Raw genomic sequence first — 18,250 nt, 5'->3', positions numbered from 1 at the left:
CTTAGAGTTGTTTGATAGCATTATAGACTATCCGACTCACATGACGACTTCTAAGAAACTTAAGAGTCTTTCCAGAACCTTAAGAAGCTTAAGGAGAGTTCCAAGGTACCAAAGTACGGGGTGTAACATCCTTCCCCCCTTTAGAACATTCGTCCTCGAATGTGAACCAAAACCTTCCTCTGGATCTTATACCAACTATATGGAGAGTTCCTCTATCCCGTTGCCATAACATATACTTTTATTGAGAAATCAATACCAAAGTTCCAAAGTTAAGATTACTTGTAGACGTAAGGAATAGGTACGGATACTTGTGTTTCATTTCCTCTTCCATTTCTCAGGGGGTCACCCATCCTAGTACTACTCTCGGCCAAGCACACTTAACTTCGGAGTTCTAATGGGATCTGGTGCGTTAGTGCTGGTATGATCGCATCTATCCCTTGTGGGGTCTCATTTGAAGTTTAAGAGTTCCCATGTACACATGATAGCGTCAGTTGATTTTCTCTTATGCTTGTATTTTTCTTGTCCACTTCCCTCCTTTAGGGTATATCCATGTCGTTGTCTGTTTATTTCTAACTTTCCAAATGCATAGGAGTCCTTTCTAACCTATTTAGTATACTGTGTTATTTCCATATTTGTTACACCCCATATTCTTGAACTCGGAAGGTTCCTTAAGTTACTTAGAAGCTATCATGTGAGCCACCTAAAGGTAGAGTTATAGCCTATGCCTCCCGATAGCTTAGAAAGCACGAAAAGAATTACCCAACCCATGATTTGGAATTAGCAGCGGTGATCCATGCCTTAAAAATATGGAGACACTACATGTATGGTGTACATGTTGATATCTATACGGACCACAAAAGCCTCCAGTATATTTTTAAGCCGAAAGAGCTAAACCTACGGCAGAGAAGGTGGCTGGAATTATTGAAGGATTATGATTTCGACATTTTATACCACCCTGGGAAGGCAAATGTGGTGGCGGATGCGCTCATCCATAAATCAATAGGTAGCTTGGTAGAGGTACAATCGGAACGGAAGGAGATGATCCATGAGATCTGCCAGCTTGCTAGCCTTGGAGTCCGCTTAGCTGATTCGGGCAATAACGGGGTTTCTATTCGAGGAATTGCTGAATCCTCAATCATGGAGGAAGTAAAACGATGTCAATACCAGGAACCTATTCTAACACAGTATAGGGATGAAACTCTCCAAAAGGAAAAGACTACATTTGAAATCACGGCTGGTGAGATATTACGATATCAAGGAAGAGTTTGTGTACCAAAGGTTGCAGGTTTGCAGCAGCAAGTACTAGGAGAGGCACATCATGCCTGTTATTCTATTCATCCAGGATCAACCAAGATGTATCACAACCTCAAATATTTAAATTGGTAGGAAGGTATGAAAAGGGATATATCAGAGTTTGTATCCCAATGCCCAAATTGCCAGCAAGTTAAAGTTGAACATCAAAAACCGAATGGGCGACTACAGGAGATGGAGATTCCAACCTGGAAATGGGAAGCAATTAACAAGGATTTCATTACTGGCTTACCTCGTACTCCCCGGAAGCAGGATTCTATATCGGTTATTGTGGATAGGCTGACAAAATTAGCCCACTTCCTCCCAGTCAGGATCACATATTTAGCCGAGGATTATGCAAAGTTGTACGTCAAGGAAATAGTACGACTTCATGGAGTTCCCACATCTATTATTTCGGACAGGGGAGCCCAGTTCACAGCCCACTTTTGGTGGTCATTCCAGGAAGACTTGGGAACACAAGTAAGCCTTAGCACAACATTTCATCCCCAAACTGATGGGCAGGCCAAATGAACTATTCAGACACTAGAGGACATGTTACGAGCCTGCATAATTGATTTTAAAGGCAGCTGGGATGATCATATACCACCTATTGAGTTTGCCTACAATAACAGTTATCACTCCAGTATCCAAATGGCGCCGTATGAACCTTTATACGGTAGAAAGTGCAGGGTCACCTATCAGTTGGTTCGATGTTGGCGAAACGCAACTAATGGGTCTAGACATAGTCCAACAGGTGGTGGAAAAGATAAAGCTTATTTAGGAAAGATTATTAACTGCCCAAAGTCGACAGAAGTCATATGCAGACAGTCGACGTCGACCATTAGAGTTTCAAGTAGGTGAATGGGTATTTTTGAAAGTATCTCCCATGAAGGAGTAATGAGGTTCGGCAAGAAAGGGAAGATGAGTCCGAGATACATTGGCCCTTACTTGATTCATCGCCGAATAGGCAAGGTTGCCTACGCACTATACTTGCGAGCAGATCTAGAAGCATTACATCCAGTCTTTCATATATCAATGGTTCGCAAGTGTGTTGGTGACCCATCCCGAGTACATCCTATCAATGACATCCAGGTCACGGAAGAATTGGCCTATAAAGAACAACTGATCACCATCTTGGATCGATAGATTAGAAGATTGCGAACTAAGAACGTGGCTTCGGTTAAGGTGCTTTGGCAGAATAGAAATTGGGAGAAAATAACCTGGGAAGCCGAAGAGGACATGAGACACAAGTATCCTTACCTGTTTCCGATATCTACAGTTAACCCTGATTCTTGAGAACTTGTATGTTAGTTATATGGATTGAAATATATGTGATATCATAAAAGAAAGGAACCTCTCTATAATCTATATAAAGTCTTAAGGGAAGTTGCATTTAACATTCGGGGATGAATGTTCTAAAGAGGGGAGGATGTTAAACCTCACATTCTAAAACTCAGAAGGTTCCTTAAGTTACTTAGAAGCTATCATGTGATACACTTAAGTTACGATCCTATTGAGCAACTCTAAAAAGGGAGAATGTGGCACCCCATAGTAGGGAAGGTTGGAAATAGGGTCAAGAGAAGTCGGAAGGAGTTGGAGGCCAAGTGAGGAGTCGTAGGACTCGATTTACCAATGTACGCCCTTAACTTAGATGAGTCGTAGGTGACCCACCAGCTTAGGGGAGGTGGGCCCCACTGCCACGTGGCAGCCTATCCTTCAATGCATGGATGCGGCGGCCCAATAGGGGCTGGACACGTGTCACCTCTAGGGGCTGACATGTGTCACTCCCTAGGACCACATATATATGTATATATACAGCATACACTACAGAGTTTTCCTCAAAAATTCAGACAAAACAAGAAAATACAAACCCTAAAGTGGAGAGAAAAACGTGACGGCTTAGGAGAAACAAATAAGGTAAGTCCCGATTTCGTTCCATAAATTAATTACCTAGAGTATACCAAGATGATATGGAAGTATTAGTAGTATAAAATTAGAGTTTTTTGCAGCAAAAATCGGTCAGCAAGCTGCCACGGCGTTACATCTCGCTAATAAAAGTTCCGAGGCACAATTTCGGCGAGTTCTAGCCAATTCCGGGAAAGGTAATGTCTTCCCCTCTAATTTAAAGTTTATGATGTTATTATAGGGTGTATTACACACATTTTGGGATGCTGGAAGTTGGGAAAAAGTCGTGAAAAGTTTGACATTCGAAATAAACGAAATTGGAATCACTATAGTTGAATTGTAATCAAATAATGCATTGTGCTTGTGGTGTGTGACTGCTGGTCATGTGGTGATGTATTGTGATGATGGAATTTGATTGAATAAGGGAGTGGGAGCTTTTGGTTTCATCTACACGACCCCCCGCTTTGCACAATTAAAGAATTTATGAAAGGAAGGATAAAAACCCTAGTTTTGGTATCATAGTTTCGAATGAGTTGTTTGGGGTTTATATTGTGTAATGTTGCTATAATATACATATATATAAGCTTATGGTTATGTTGTTTGTTGGCTGTAGGACTTAAGGAAATGATTGAGAATTCGTATAGGGCACATTATAGGGGAGGTGCTGTCCGATTTCCGTTAATGCCTTAACTAGTTAAGGAACTAGTCCAGAAGGCGAGCGAAGGGATGAATGCTATGAATACTCGTGGGTAGTCTAAGTTGCTGGAAAGTCTAAGGTTGTTAATACTTGCATTACTTCCATGTTAAATATGTTTCGAGGACAACGGCGTGAACACGATTAAGGGGAGTCCATAAGAGGTATGTGAAGCCTATCCCTTCTCTTTTTTTTGGCATGTCGTAGAGGTAAGTAAATAGTGATATAATCTCTAAAGTGATTCCATCCCTGAATGTCTTTTATTCAGTTCTGCATGTTGAGCTTTTATGATAGTTAAGTTACTTTCCTTGAATCGTTTATATACTGAGGACTTAATGAATATACGGACTCCTAGTCATAGGACTATACGAAGGCAAATACTCTGGAGTTCTTAAGTAAATAGTAATACTTTAGTATACATTTAGGGACCTCGAGATTCTAATTAATGTAGCCCCTAATGGCATTTAGAGGTCAGCTATAATGACTATACTATTACTTGAACCCTCAGACGATAGTTTAGTCCTCTTACATAGTTGAGTGTCTGGTGTCAATTTAAATTGCATATAGTTACTCACGACTCTACTCGTGTATACTGTAACCCTTCTTTTACTGAGTATCGAGCCGGGTATGTTATCGTGCACAATTCACTGCATCACTTACCGAGCCCCTCACTAGAGGGCCGGGTACGTATGTATATATATGGTTATAGGTTGGAATAAGGTGGTGATGGCACTAGGGCCATGATGCTTTTACAGATGTGATTCACCGGACCCCGCAAGGGGCCAGCTATATGATATAATTTGAGCATGCATACTTCTGTGATTCACCGAGTATAGGTACATGTTTTTGATTTTATAATTTGTTCCCCTGCTCCTCTATTTCGGATATACCTCCAGTTATATTATGTTACACTTTACATACTCAATACATATGTCATACTTACCCTCTTTCTTTGGGGGGGACTGCTTTTCATGCCCGCAGGTATAGGTGCACAGGTTGGGGATCTGCTAGCGTAGGAGTCCCACTCAGTAGTCCAAGAGTGCTCCATTATGCTGGAGCCTGATTTTGGGTACTAAACTCTGATGTACATATTAGTTTTTTTCACAGGTACGGTAGGGGCCCTTTCCCGCCTCATGTTACTATTTTCTTACTCTTAGAGGTCTGTGGATACGGATGTGAGTTGTATGTATGTAAGTTGTGTGTGTATATAAGTGTATATAAGCTGTATGTGCACTATATATGAACTGTATATGAGTGGTATATGAGTCGCATATGCATGAATGTATAGTTGTGCGGATATTACTTATGATTTTGGGCATTTTCTGTGTCGTGGCGGCCTTGTCGGCTCGCGTATATGTGTATCACAAAACGACCCCACAGGTTATAATAGCCTTGTCGGCTTTTATGTTTTCTTACCAGTTGGTGTATTCTGAGTGTGATCAGGAGACAAACTAGGTATAGTTGGCCGGGTATACAGGTGTGTCCAGTTCAGGCACCCATCACGGCCTACAGGGTTGGGTCATGACAGAAGTGGTATTAGAGCAGTTCTTTCTTGGAGTGTCCACAGACCGTGTCTAGTAGAGGCTTGTTTATCGGTGTATTGTGCCCCACATATATAAACAGGAGGCTACCGGTCATTTAGGATATTATCTTTTTCTTATCTTAGATCATGTGATAGAGCTATACTTTCAGGATGACCCTTCACTAACCGAGTTATATGTTTACAGTAATGCCTCCAAGGAAAGCGAACACTGCCCAGAAGGGCAAGTCGACAGCAGGGGAAACTAGTCATACCCTGAGAGTTACTAGGGCCCGTGCCCAGTATATGCCAAGGATCATACTTCCGTCGGCGAGCTCTACTACGCCGCAACCTCTAGTGGAGTTTACGGTAGCAGCCGTTGCCGATCCTAAACCTCCAGTATAGGAGCCTCCCATCCCATAGCATGGGGTAGAGGATAGGACTATGAGCGATACAGTGCAGTTGCTAACTAGATTAATGGAAGGACAGGCTCGGAGGCATGGCCCAGATGATGCTAGTAGACAAGACAGCCTGAGGGTCCATGATTTCCTAGCTTGTAACCCTTTAGAATTTTAAGGATCGAGAACTATAGAGGATCCACAGGAATTCATTCGACAAATGCAGCATACACTGCAAATTATTAGGGCTTCAGAGACTGAGTCAGTTGAATTGACCTCCTATCGGCTACGTGACGTAGCCGCTAACTGGCACGAGTCTTGGGAGTTATCGAGGGGTGAGGGTGCTCCTCCAGCTGAATGGGATGAATTTGCGGAGGCTTTTCTTAGCCACTTCCTGCCTCTAGAAATGAGACGATCCAGGGTAGATAAATTCTTCCAGTTGAAGCAGAACGACAGGAGTGTTCGAGACTATAGCCTCGAGTTTGACTCATTGAGCGGACATTCCCCTATAGTTGTAGCTAATATGGCAGTAGGGTGCATCGATATGTCATGGGCTTGGATATTTATTTGGTTGATAGTTGTATGGCCGTGGCTTCTCATCCAGACATGGATATTGCCTAGGTACAAGCGTACACCCAAGGGGTATAAGAGCGACATAGAAGGCGTCAGCCTGATAGAGGGTTTGATAGAAGTCTTCCTAAGAGGGCTAAGTCAGTTGGTTATCCAGGAGAATTTCACAGCGGGCGGTCCCCACAGTTTGGTAGGTATCCCTCCAGCCAGTTCGAAGTGTACCTTCACAGTTTCCAGGTGGACGAGTTGAAAGTGCTAGATATTCAGGGGCTGGACAAGGCTCTAGAGCTTCAGGTATACAGGTGAACCATAGTTCTCGACAGTCAAGACCATCGATACCCTAGTGTCCCCGTTGTAATAAGCCTTATTTTGGGGAATGTCGTTGGACTACTGGTGTGTGTTTTTCTTGTGGCCTTCCAGGCCATATTGCGAGGGAATGCCCACTTAAAAGTACTCCAGGTGGTATGGCTAAGCCAACAGGGTCAGTTGCGAGTTCTTCTTCTTCTGTGGCTATGCGCCCGGTAGGGCGGGGAATGCAAATATCAGTAGGCCGTGGTAGAGGCCATGGTGGAGCTTCCAATTCTGGCAGTCCTTCTAACCGTATATATGCATTGGCCAGTAGGCAGGACCAGGAAGCATTGCCGAATATGGTCACATGTACTTTATCAATCTATTCTCAGGACGTATATGCGTTGATGGATCCAGTCTCTACTTTATCATATATATCTCTTTTTGTTGCTAGTAGAATTGGAATTAAGCCTGAGTTAATAGAATTGTTTGAGGTTGCTACACCAGTAGGGGACTCTATTGTGGTAAAGAAGGCATATAGACATTACCCGATAAATATGTATGGTCATCGTACCTTGGTTGATTTGATAGAGTTAGATATGGTGGAGTTTGACATCATTATGGGTATGGATTGGCTAGCTTCTTGTCATGCCAACGTAGACTGTAAACATAAAATGGTTTGGTTTCAGTTCCCAGACGGACCAATTATCGAGTGGTTATGAAACACACCATCACTAAATGGTAGGTTTATTTCATACCTTAAGGCAAGGAAAATGATCAGCAAGGGGTACATTTACCATTTGGTCCGCGTACACGATCTGGAAGCAGAGGTGCCAACTCTTCAGTTGGTGCCCGTGGTTAATGAATATCCATATGTATTTCTAGATGAACTGCTAGGCCTCCCTCCAAAATGGGAGATAGAGTTCACTATGGACGTGCCACCAGATACTCAGCCTATCTCTATCACCCCATATAGAATGGCACCCACGGAGTTAAAGGAGCTAAAAGAGCAGTTGAGGGACCTACTGGAGAAAGGATTTATTAGGCCCAGCACATCACCATGGGGAGCACCAGTGCTGTTTATGAAAAAGAAAGACGGATCGCTGCGAATGTGTATTGACTACATGCAGCTGAATAAGGTAACAATTAAGAACTGATATCCCCTCCCCAGGATTGATGATTTGTTTGACCAGTTGCAGGGTGCCCAATGTTTTTCGAAGATAGACCTTCGGTCAGGCTATCATCAGGTGCGGGTAAGAGAGGCAGATATACCAAAGACCGCATTCAGGACCCGGTATGGTCATTATGAGTTTAAAGTGATGTCTTTTAGGCTGACAAACGATCCAGCGGTATTTATGGACCTAATGAACTGAGTTTTCAAACCATTTCTAGATTTGTTTGTAATCGTATTTATTGATGATATTTTGGTCTATTCACGATCAGAGGAGGAACACGCAGATCATTTGCGGGTGGTACTAGGGGTACTTCAACACAAGAAATTGTACGCTAAGTTCTCTAAATACGAATTTTGGTTAACTTCAGTGGCTTTTTTGGGACATATTATCGGGACTGGTGGTATTCACATAGATATGCAAAAAATTGAGGTCGTAAACGCTTGGCCCAGACCCATAACCCCTACGGAGGTACATAGCTTCTTGGGGTTAGCAGGGTACTATAGAAGATTCGTAGAAAGGTTTTCTTCCATTTCAGCGCCTTTAACAAGACTGACTCAAAAAGCGGCTAAATTCCAATGGACTAATGCCTGTGAACAAAGCTTCTAGCTGTTAAAAGAAACATTGACTATAGCTCCTATTCTAACTCTCTCTGATGGACCAAATAACTACGTTATTTATTGTGACGCCTCTAGTGTTGGGTTGGGATGTGTTCTAATGCAAAAGGGTAAAGTTATAGCCTATGTCTCCCGACAACTTAGGAAGCACGAAAAGAATTACCCAACCCATGATCTGGAATTAGTAGCGGTAATCCATGCCTTAAAAATATGGAGACACTACCTGTATGGTGTACATGTTGATATCTATACGGACCACAAAAGCCTCAAGTATATATTTAAGAAGAAAGAGGTAAACCTACGACAGAGAAGGTGGCTGGAGTTATTGAAGGATTATGATGTCGACATTTTATACCACCCCAGGAAGGCAAATGTGGTGGCGGATGCGCTCAGCCATAAATCAATAGGTATCTTGGCAGAGGTACAACCGGAGTGGAAGGAGATGATCCATGAGATCTGCCAACTTACTAGCCTTGGAGTCCGCTTATCTGATTCAGGCGATAATGGGGTTTCTGTTCGAGGAATTACTGAATCCTCGATCATGAAGGAAGTAAAACGATGTCAATACAAGGACCCTATTCTAACACAGTATAGGGATGAAACTCTCCAAAAGGAAAAGACTACATTTGAAATCATGGCAAGTGAGATATTACGATATCAAGGCAGAGTTTGTGTACCAAAAGTTGCAGGTTTGCAGCAGCAAGTACTAGGAGAGGCACATCATGCCCGTTATTCTATTCATCCGGGATCAACCAAGATGTATCACAACCTCAAATGTTTAAATTGGTAGGATGGTATGAAAAGGGATATAGCAGAGTTCGTAGCCCAATGCATGAATTGCCAGCAAGTTAAAGTTGAACATCAAAAACCGGGTGGGCTACTACAAAAGATGGAGATTCCAACATGGAAATGCGAAGCTATTAACATGGATTTCATTACTGGCTTACCTCATACTCCCCGGAAGTAGGATTCTATATGGGTTATTGTGGATAGGCTAACAAAATCAGCCCACTTCCTCCTAGTCAGGACCACATATTCAGCTGAGGATTATGCAAAGTTGTACGTCAAGGAAATAGTACGACTTCATGGAGTTCCCACATCTATTATTTCGGACAGGGGAGCCCAGTTCACAGCCCACTTTTGGCGGTCATTCCAGGAAGGCTTAGGAACACAAGTAAGCTTTAGCATAGCGTTTCATCCCCAAACTGAAGGGCAGGCCAAACACACTATTCAGACACTAGAGGACATGTTACGAGCCTGCATAATTGAATTTAAAGGCAGCTGGGATGATCATATACCACTTATTGAGTTTGCCTACAATAATAGTTATCACTCCAGCATCCAGATGGCGCTGTATGAAGCTTTATATAGCAGAAAGTGCAGGTCACCTATCGGTTGGTTCGATGTTGGTGAAACGCAACTAATGGGTCCAAACATAGTCCAATAGGTGGTAGAAAAGGTAAAGCTTATTCGGGAAAGATTATTAACTGACCAAAGTCGACAGAAGTCATACGCAGACAGTCAACGTCGACCATTGGAGTTTCAAGTGGGTGAATAGGTATTTTTGAAAGTATCTCCCATGAAAGGAGTAATGAGGTTCAGCAAGAAAGGGAAGTTGAGTCAGAGATTCATTGGAACTTACTTGATTCATCACCGAATAGGCAGGGTTGCCTACGCACTAGACTTGCAAGCAGATCTAGAAGTAGTACATCCAGTCTTTCATATATCAATGGTTCACAAGTGTGTTGGTGACCCATCTCGAGTATATCCTATCAATGACATCCAGGTCACGGAAGAATTGGCCTATAAAGAACAACCGATCACCATCTTGGATCGATAAATTAAAAGTTTGCGAACTAAGAACGTGGCTTCGGTTAAGGTGTTGTGGCATAATAGAAATCGGGAGGAAATGACCTGGGAAGCCGAAGAGGACATGAGACACAGGTATCCGTACCTATTTCCGATATCTATAGGTAACCCTGATTCTTGAGAACTTGTATGTTAGTTATATGGATGGAATGTATGTGATATCATAAAAGAAAGGAACCTCTCTATAATCTATATAAAGTCTTAAGGGAAGTTGCATTTTACATTCGGGGACGAATGTTCTAAAGGGGAGAGGATGTTACACCTCACATTCTCGAACTTGGAAGGTTCCTTAAGTTACTTAGAAGCTATCATGTGAGCCACCTAAGTTACAACCCTATTGAACAACTCTAAAAAGGGAGAATGTGGCACCCCATAGTAGGGAAGGTTAGAAATAGGGTCAAGAGAAGTCGGAAGGAGTTGGAGGCCAAGTGATGAGTCGTAGGATTTGATTTACCAACGTACACCCTTAACTTAGAAGTTTTACATACCTAAGCTATTTAAGTGCATACCAAGCTTGCATAGCACGGATGACATAGGCTTTCAAAATAAGACGAGATTATGAAACCATGAGGAAGAGATAAAAAAGACGCGTGGCAGCCAATGAGGAGGTGACACGTGGCAACACCTCAAGCAAATAGGTGACCCAACTTCTTGGGGTCAAGTAGGTGACCCACCAGCTTAGGGGAGGTGGGCCCCACTGCCACGTGGCAGCCTCTCCTTCAATGCATGGATGCGGTGGCCCAATAGGGGCTTGACACGTGTCACCTCTAGGGGCTAACATGTGTCAATCCCTAGTACCACATATATATGTGTATATACAGCATACACTACAGATGTTTCCTCAAAAATTCAGACAAAACAAGAAAATACAAACCCTAAAGTGGAGAGAAAAACGTGACGGCTTAGGAGAAAAAAATAAGGTAAGTCCCGATTTCGTTCCATAAATTAATTACCTAGAGTATACCAAGATGATATGGAAGTATTAGTAGTATAAAATTAGAGTTTGTTGCAGCAAAAATCAGTCAGCAAGCTGCCACGGCGTTACATCGCGCTAATAAAAGTTCCGAGGCACAATTTCGGCGAGTTCTAGCCAATTCCGGGAAAGGTAAGGTCTTCCCCTCTAATTTAAAGTTTATGATGTTATTATAGGTTGTATTACACACATTTTAGGATGATGTATGTTGGGAAAAATTCGTGAAAAGTTTGACATTCGAAATAAACGAAATTGGAATCACTATAGTTGAATTGTAATCAAATAATGCATTGTGCTTGTGGTGTGTGACTGCTGGTCGTATGGTGATGTATTGTGATGATGGAATATGAGTGAATAAGGGAGTGGTAGCTTCTGGTTTTAGCTACACGACCCTCCGCTTTGCACAATTAAAGAATTTACGAAAGGAAGGACAAAAACCCTAGTTTTGGTATCATAGTTTCGAATGAGTTGTTTGGGGTTTATATTGTGTAATGTTGCTATAATATACATATAGATAAGCTTATGGTTATGTTGTTGGTTGGATGTAGGACTTAAGTACATGATTGAGAATTCGTATAGGGCACATTATAGGGGATGTGCTGTCCGATTTCCGTTAATGCCTTAACTAGTTAAGGAACTAGTCCAGAAGGCGAGCGAAGGGATGAATGCTATGAATACTCATGGGTAGTCTAAGTTGCTGGAAAGTCTAAGGTTGTTAATACTTGCATTAATTCCATGTTAAATATGTTTCGAGGACAACGACGTGAACACGATTAAGGGGAGTCCATAAGAGGTATGTGAAGCCTCTCCCTTCTCTTTTTTTGGCATGTCGTAGAGGTAAGTAAATAGTGATATAATCTCTGAAGTGATTCCATCCCTGAATGTCTTTTATTCAGTACTGAATGTTGAGCTTTTATGATAGTTAAGTTACTTGCCTTGAATCATTTATATACTGAGGACTTAATGAATATACGGACTCCTAGTCATAGGACTATACGAAGGAAAATACTCTGGATTTCTTAAGTAAATAGTAATACTTTAGTATACGTTTAGGGACCTCGAGATTCTAATTAATGTAGCCCCTAATGAGATTTAAAGCGCAGCTATTGTTACACCCCACATTCTTGAACTCGAAAAGTTCCTAAAGCTACTTAGAAGCTATCATGTGAGCCACCTAAGTTACAACACTATTAAATAATTCTAAGAAGGAAGAATGTGACACCCCATAGTAGGGAAGATTGGAGATAAGGTCAAGAGAAGTCGGAGGAAGTTGGAAGCCAAGCGATGAGTCGTAGGACTTGATTTGCTTACGTACGCCTCTAACTTAGAAGTTTTACTTACCTAAAGCTATTTTAGTACACACCAAGCTTCCATAGCATAAATGACATAGGCTCTTAAACTAAGACGAGATTACGAACCCACGAGGAAGAGAAAAAAATTTCGTGGGGAAGCCAATAGGAGAGTGACACGTGGCAGCCCTAAGCAAGCAGGTGACCCACCTACTTGGGGTCAAGTAGGTGACCCACCTGCTTGGGGAGGTGGACCCCGCTGCCACGTGGCAGCACCCCATTGGCCGCATGGTTGAGGTGGCCCAATGATATATATATGAATATGTAATGTTTAAGCTATTAACTTATCCCAAAAACAGCAGCTGCACTTAGAAAATTACGTGAGAAGAGAGAAAAGAGAGGCAGCCTTGGTTCTTGAAGATTAAAGGTGAGTTTTTCAACTTTCTTCCGTAAATTAATTATATACGGTGTATATTAAGTATGTGGATACGTATATATGTGTTTTAAGACGTTGATGGAACTGAAACTCCAGCGTTGCAACTGAAATTTGGAAGGAAAAAACAAGAGAAAATGTGAAAAGGGGCAAGGGAGAAGGTTACGGATTTGACCCTTGTTGGGTAAGCTTCCGGGTTTCATTCCGTGAATTAATTATTTGACGTGTCCCTAAGTTGTATATTAGTGTTTTATAACCTAAAAATTCAATTCGGGGCAGCAAGGAAGTACCACAAGCAGCCCGCTCAATTTCAGCACATTGAAGAAGTTCCGAGGCACAATTTCGGCTAGTTTTAACCAATTTCGGGAAAGGTAAGTTCTTCCCCTCTAATTTGAAGTTTATGATGTTAAATTATATTGTATTATACACGTTAGTATCTGCTGGGAGTTGGGGAAAAGGCTTCAAAAGTTCGACGTTCGAAATAAGCAAAATTGGAATTGCTATAGTTAATTGTAATCGAATAATGCCTCGTGCTTGTGGTATGTGAATGCTGGTCGTGTGATGAGTTGTTAGGGTGCTGGAATGTGTGTTTCTAAGGGCATGGGTGGATGCTGGTTTCAGACACACGACCCTCCACTTTGCAATTAAAGAATTCACGAAAGAAAGATTAAAAACTCTAGTTTTGGTATCTTAGTTTTGAGTGAATTGTTGAGGGTTTATATTGTGTAATGTTGTCGTAATATGTATATTTTTGGGCTGCTGGTTGTATTGTTGGTTAGATGCAGGTTCTAAGGACATGGTTGTGTATTCGGATAGGGCACGTTATAGGGGAGGTGCTGTCCGATTTTCGTTAACTTCTTAACTGGTTAAGGAACTAGTCGAGGGTGCGAGCGAGGGGACGAGCTCGATGAATACTCGTAGGTAATCTAAGTTGCTGAAAAGTCTAAGGTTGTTAATACTTACCTTACTTCCATGTTAAATAGGTTTCGAGGACAACGACGTGGATACGATTACGGGAAACCCATAAGAGGTAGGTAAAGCCTATTCTTTCTCTTCTTTTGGCATGTCGTAGAGGTAAGTAAACAATGATGTGATCTCTGAAGTAATTCCATTTCTAAGTGTCTTTTATTCACTTCTGGGTAATGAACTTTTATAACAGTTAAGCTACTTTCCTTGAGCCTTACCTATACTAAGGATTTAATGAATATACGGGCTCCTAGTTGTAAGGACTATATAAGAACATGTATTCTGGAGTCCTTAAGCAGTTAGCATTATCTTAGTACGTGTCTAAGGACCCCGAAACACTAACTAGTATAGCCCCTAATAGCATTTAAAGGGCATGTAAGGTGATTACATTACAATCCTGATTCTCAGACAATAACTTAATTTTCTTCTACGGTTGAGTCTTCGATAATGATTTAAATTGCATATAGTTGCTCATTAATCTACTCGGGCCAGGATATGTTCTCGTGCGTAACTCACTGCATTATTCCTCGAGTCCCTCACTAGAGGGCCGAGATACGTGTATATATATATGATGATGTATGGTAATAAGGTGGTGATGGCATTGGGCTGTGATGATATTAAAGAGGTATCCACCGGACCCCCGATAAGGCCGGCTATACGATATAATTTGAACATGCATACTTTGATACTTCACAGGGTACAGGTATAAGTTTTCATATGATATGTTATCCCCTGCTTCACTGTTTCAGATATGTGTTCAGTTGTGCCATATTTTGTTTTACATACTCAGTACATATGTCGTACTGACCCCCTTCTCTAGGGGGATGCGTTCATGCCCGCAGGTACAGGTACACAGTTTGGGGATCCGCCAGCATAGGAGTCCCACTTAGCAGTCAAGAAGTGCTCCATTATGCTGGAGCCTGATTTTGGTACTAAACATGGTGTATATATTCATTTGGTTATGGGTACGGTGGGGGCCCTGTCCCGCCTTATGTTACTGTTTTCTTACTCTTAGAGGTCTGTGGATACGTATGTGGGTTGTGCATGTATATGAGTGGTGTATGAGCCGTATATAGGTTGTATATAAGTTATATATGAGTGGGATCTGAGTTATATATATGTATGTACAGCTGTATTGATATGACTTGTGATTTAGGGCATTCCCTGTATTGTGGCAGCCTTGTCGGCTTGCGTATATGTGTGTTATGGAACGACCCTATATATAGTACTACAGCCTTGTCGGCTTGTATGTTTTTATACATATTGATGCATTTTGGGTATAAACAGGAGACAAGTTATGTATAAGTGGCAGGGGTACGTGTGTGTGTCCGGTTCAAGCGCCCATCATGGCCTACGGGGTTGGGTCGTGACAGAAGTGGTATCAGAGCAGTTCTTCCTTGGAGTGTCCATAGACCGTGTCTAGTAGAGGCTTGTTTATCGGTGTGTTGTGCACCACATCTATAAACAGGAGGCTATAGGATATTTAGGATGTTACTTTCTTTCTTATCATAGATCGTGCGATAGAGTTATGTTTTAGGATGATCCTTCACTAACCTACCTTTATGTTTGTAGTGATGCCTCCACGGAAAGAAACCACTGCCCAGAAGGGCAAGTCAGCAGCTGGGGAAACTAGTCAGACCCCAAGAATTACCAAGGCCCGTGCCCAGTCTATGCCGAGGATTGTACTTCAGTTGGCTAGTTCTACTACGCCGCCACCCCCAGAGGAGTTTAGGGCAGCAGCAGCTGCAGATCCCGAACCTCCAGTACAGGAGCCTCCAGTCCCACAGCATGGGGCGGAAGACAGAGCTATGAGAGATGCAGTACAGTTGCTGACTGGACTGATGGCAGGACAGGCTCGGAGGCATGGCCCAGATGATGCAAATAGACAAGATAGCTTGAGGGTTCGTGACTTCCTAGCCTGCAATCCCCCAGAATTTCATGGATCGAGATCTGCAAAGGACCCACAAGAGTTCATTAGACAGATGCAGCGTACATTGCGAATCATTAGGGCCTCGGAGACTGAGTCGGTGGAATTAGCCTCCTATCGGCTGTGCGATGTGGCTGCTAACTGGCACGAGTCTTGGGAGTTATCGAGGGGAGAGGGTGATCCTCCAACTGAATATGATGAATTTGCAGAAGCCCTTCTTAGCCACTTCCTGCCTCCAGAAATGAAACGAGCTAGGGTTGATAAATTTTTGCAGTTAAAGCAGAACGGCAGGAGTATTCGCGACTATAGCCTCAAGTTTGACTCATTGGCGAGGTATGCCCCCACAGTTGTAGCAGATATGGCAGACAGGGTGCATCGGTACATCATGGGCTTAGACCTTTATTTGGTTGATAGCTGTATGGACATAGCTTCTCAGCCAGACGTGGACATTGCCCGGGTACAAGCATATGCCCAAGGGGTAGAAGAGCGACATAGGAGGCGTCAGCCTGACAGATGGTTTGATAGAAGTCAGCCTAAAAGGGCTAGGTCAGCTGGTTATCCAGGAGAATTTCGCAGCGGGCGATTCCAGCAATCTAATAGGTATCCCTCCCAGCCAGCTCGGAGTGTACCTCCACAGTTTCCAGGTGGAAGAGTTGAGAGCACCAGATATTTGGGGCCTAGTCAAAGCTCCAGAGCATCAGGTATACAGATGGACCAGAGTTCTCGACAGTCAAGACCACTAGTACCACAGTGTCCCCGTTGTAATAGACTTCATTTTGGAGAATGTCGCCGAAGTATAGGTCCCTGTTTTTCTTGTGGCCGCCAAGGCCATATTGCGAAGGAATGTCCATTTAAAAGTACTCCAGGTGGTATAGCTCAGCCAACTGGGTCGGTTGCGGGTTCTTCTTCTTCTGTGTCACGCCCGATGGGGCGGGGTATGCAGATACCGGCAGGCCGTGGTAGAGGTCATGGTGGAGTTTCTAGTTCTGGCGGCCCTTCTAATCGTATATATGCTTTGGCTAGTAGACAAGATCAGGAAGCGTCGCCAAACGTAGTCACAGGTACATTATCAATCTTTGCTCGGGACGTATATGCATTGATGGATCCCGGCTCTACTTTATCATATATATCTCCTTTTGTTGCTAATAGAATTGGGATTAAGCCTGAATTAATAGAAGCATTTGAGGTGGCTACACCAGTAGGAGACTCTCTTGTGGTGAAACAAGTATATAGAAATTTCCCGGTTAATGTATATAGTCATCGTACCTTGGCTGATTTGATAAAATTGGATATGGTGGAATTTGATGTTATTATAGGTATGTATTGGTTAGCTTCATGTCGTGCCAATGTAGACTGTAGAAATAAAGTAGTTCGGTTCCATTTTCCGGGTGAATCAATTGTTGAGTGGACAGGAAACACGGCGTCGCCGAAGGTTAAGTTTATTTCATACCTTAAGGCAAGAAAAATGATCAGGAAGGGGTGTATTTATCATTTAGTCCGCGTGCATGATCTGGAAGCAGAGGTGCCAACTCTTCAGTCGGTACCCGTGGTTAATGAATATCCGGATGTGTTTCCAGATGAACTTCCAAGTCTTCCTCCCAAATGGGAGATAGAGTTCACGATAGACATGCCACCAGATACTCAGCCTATTTCTATTCACCCATATAGAATGGCACCCGCGGAATTAAAAGAGCTAAAGGAGCAACTGAAGGACTTGCTGGAAAAAGGCTTCATTAGGCCCAGTACATCCCCATGGGGAGCGCCGGTATTATTTGTTAAAAAGAAAGATGGATCGCTGCGAATGTGCATTGACTATAGGCAGCTGAACAAGGTAACAATTAAGAATAGATATCCCCTCCCCAAGATTGATGATTTGTTTGACCAGTTGTAGGGTGCTAAATGCTTTTCGAAGATAGACCTGCGGTCAGGCTACCATCAGGTACGGGTAAGAGAAGCAGATATCCCAAAGACCGCATTCAGAACCTGATACAGACATTATGAGTTCAGAGTGATGTCTTTTGGGTTGACAAATGCTCCAGCGGTGTTTATGGACTTGATGAACCGAGTGTTCAAACCATTTCTAGATTTGTTCGTGATTGTATTTATTGATGATATTTTGATCTATTCACGATCAGAAAAGGAACATGCAGATCATTTGCGGGCAGTACTGGGAATACTCCAACACCAGAAATTATATGCTAAATTTTCTAAATGTGAATTTTGGTTAACTTCAGTGGCTTTTCTGGGGCATATTATTGGGATTGATGGTATTCGCGTAGATACGCAGAAGATTGAGGCCGTGAAGGCATGGCCAAGACCTACAACTCCTACGGAGGTACG

The 18,250-nt window shown here is 42.6% G+C and overlaps 1 pseudogene; it reads right to left on the bottom strand.

The window, feature by feature from the left end:
• Positions 1-310: 310 nt before the first annotated feature.
• LOC129891002 (5S ribosomal RNA) lies at positions 311-432 on the bottom strand (annotated as a pseudogene).
• Positions 433-18,250: the final 17,818 nt, after the last annotated feature.

The sequence above is a fragment of the Solanum dulcamara genome, chromosome 5 (assembly GCF_947179165.1).
Source record: "Solanum dulcamara chromosome 5, daSolDulc1.2, whole genome shotgun sequence".
NCBI lineage: Eukaryota > Viridiplantae > Streptophyta > Magnoliopsida > Solanales > Solanaceae > Solanum > Solanum dulcamara.
This window is presented reverse-complemented; position numbering and strand designations above follow the sequence as displayed.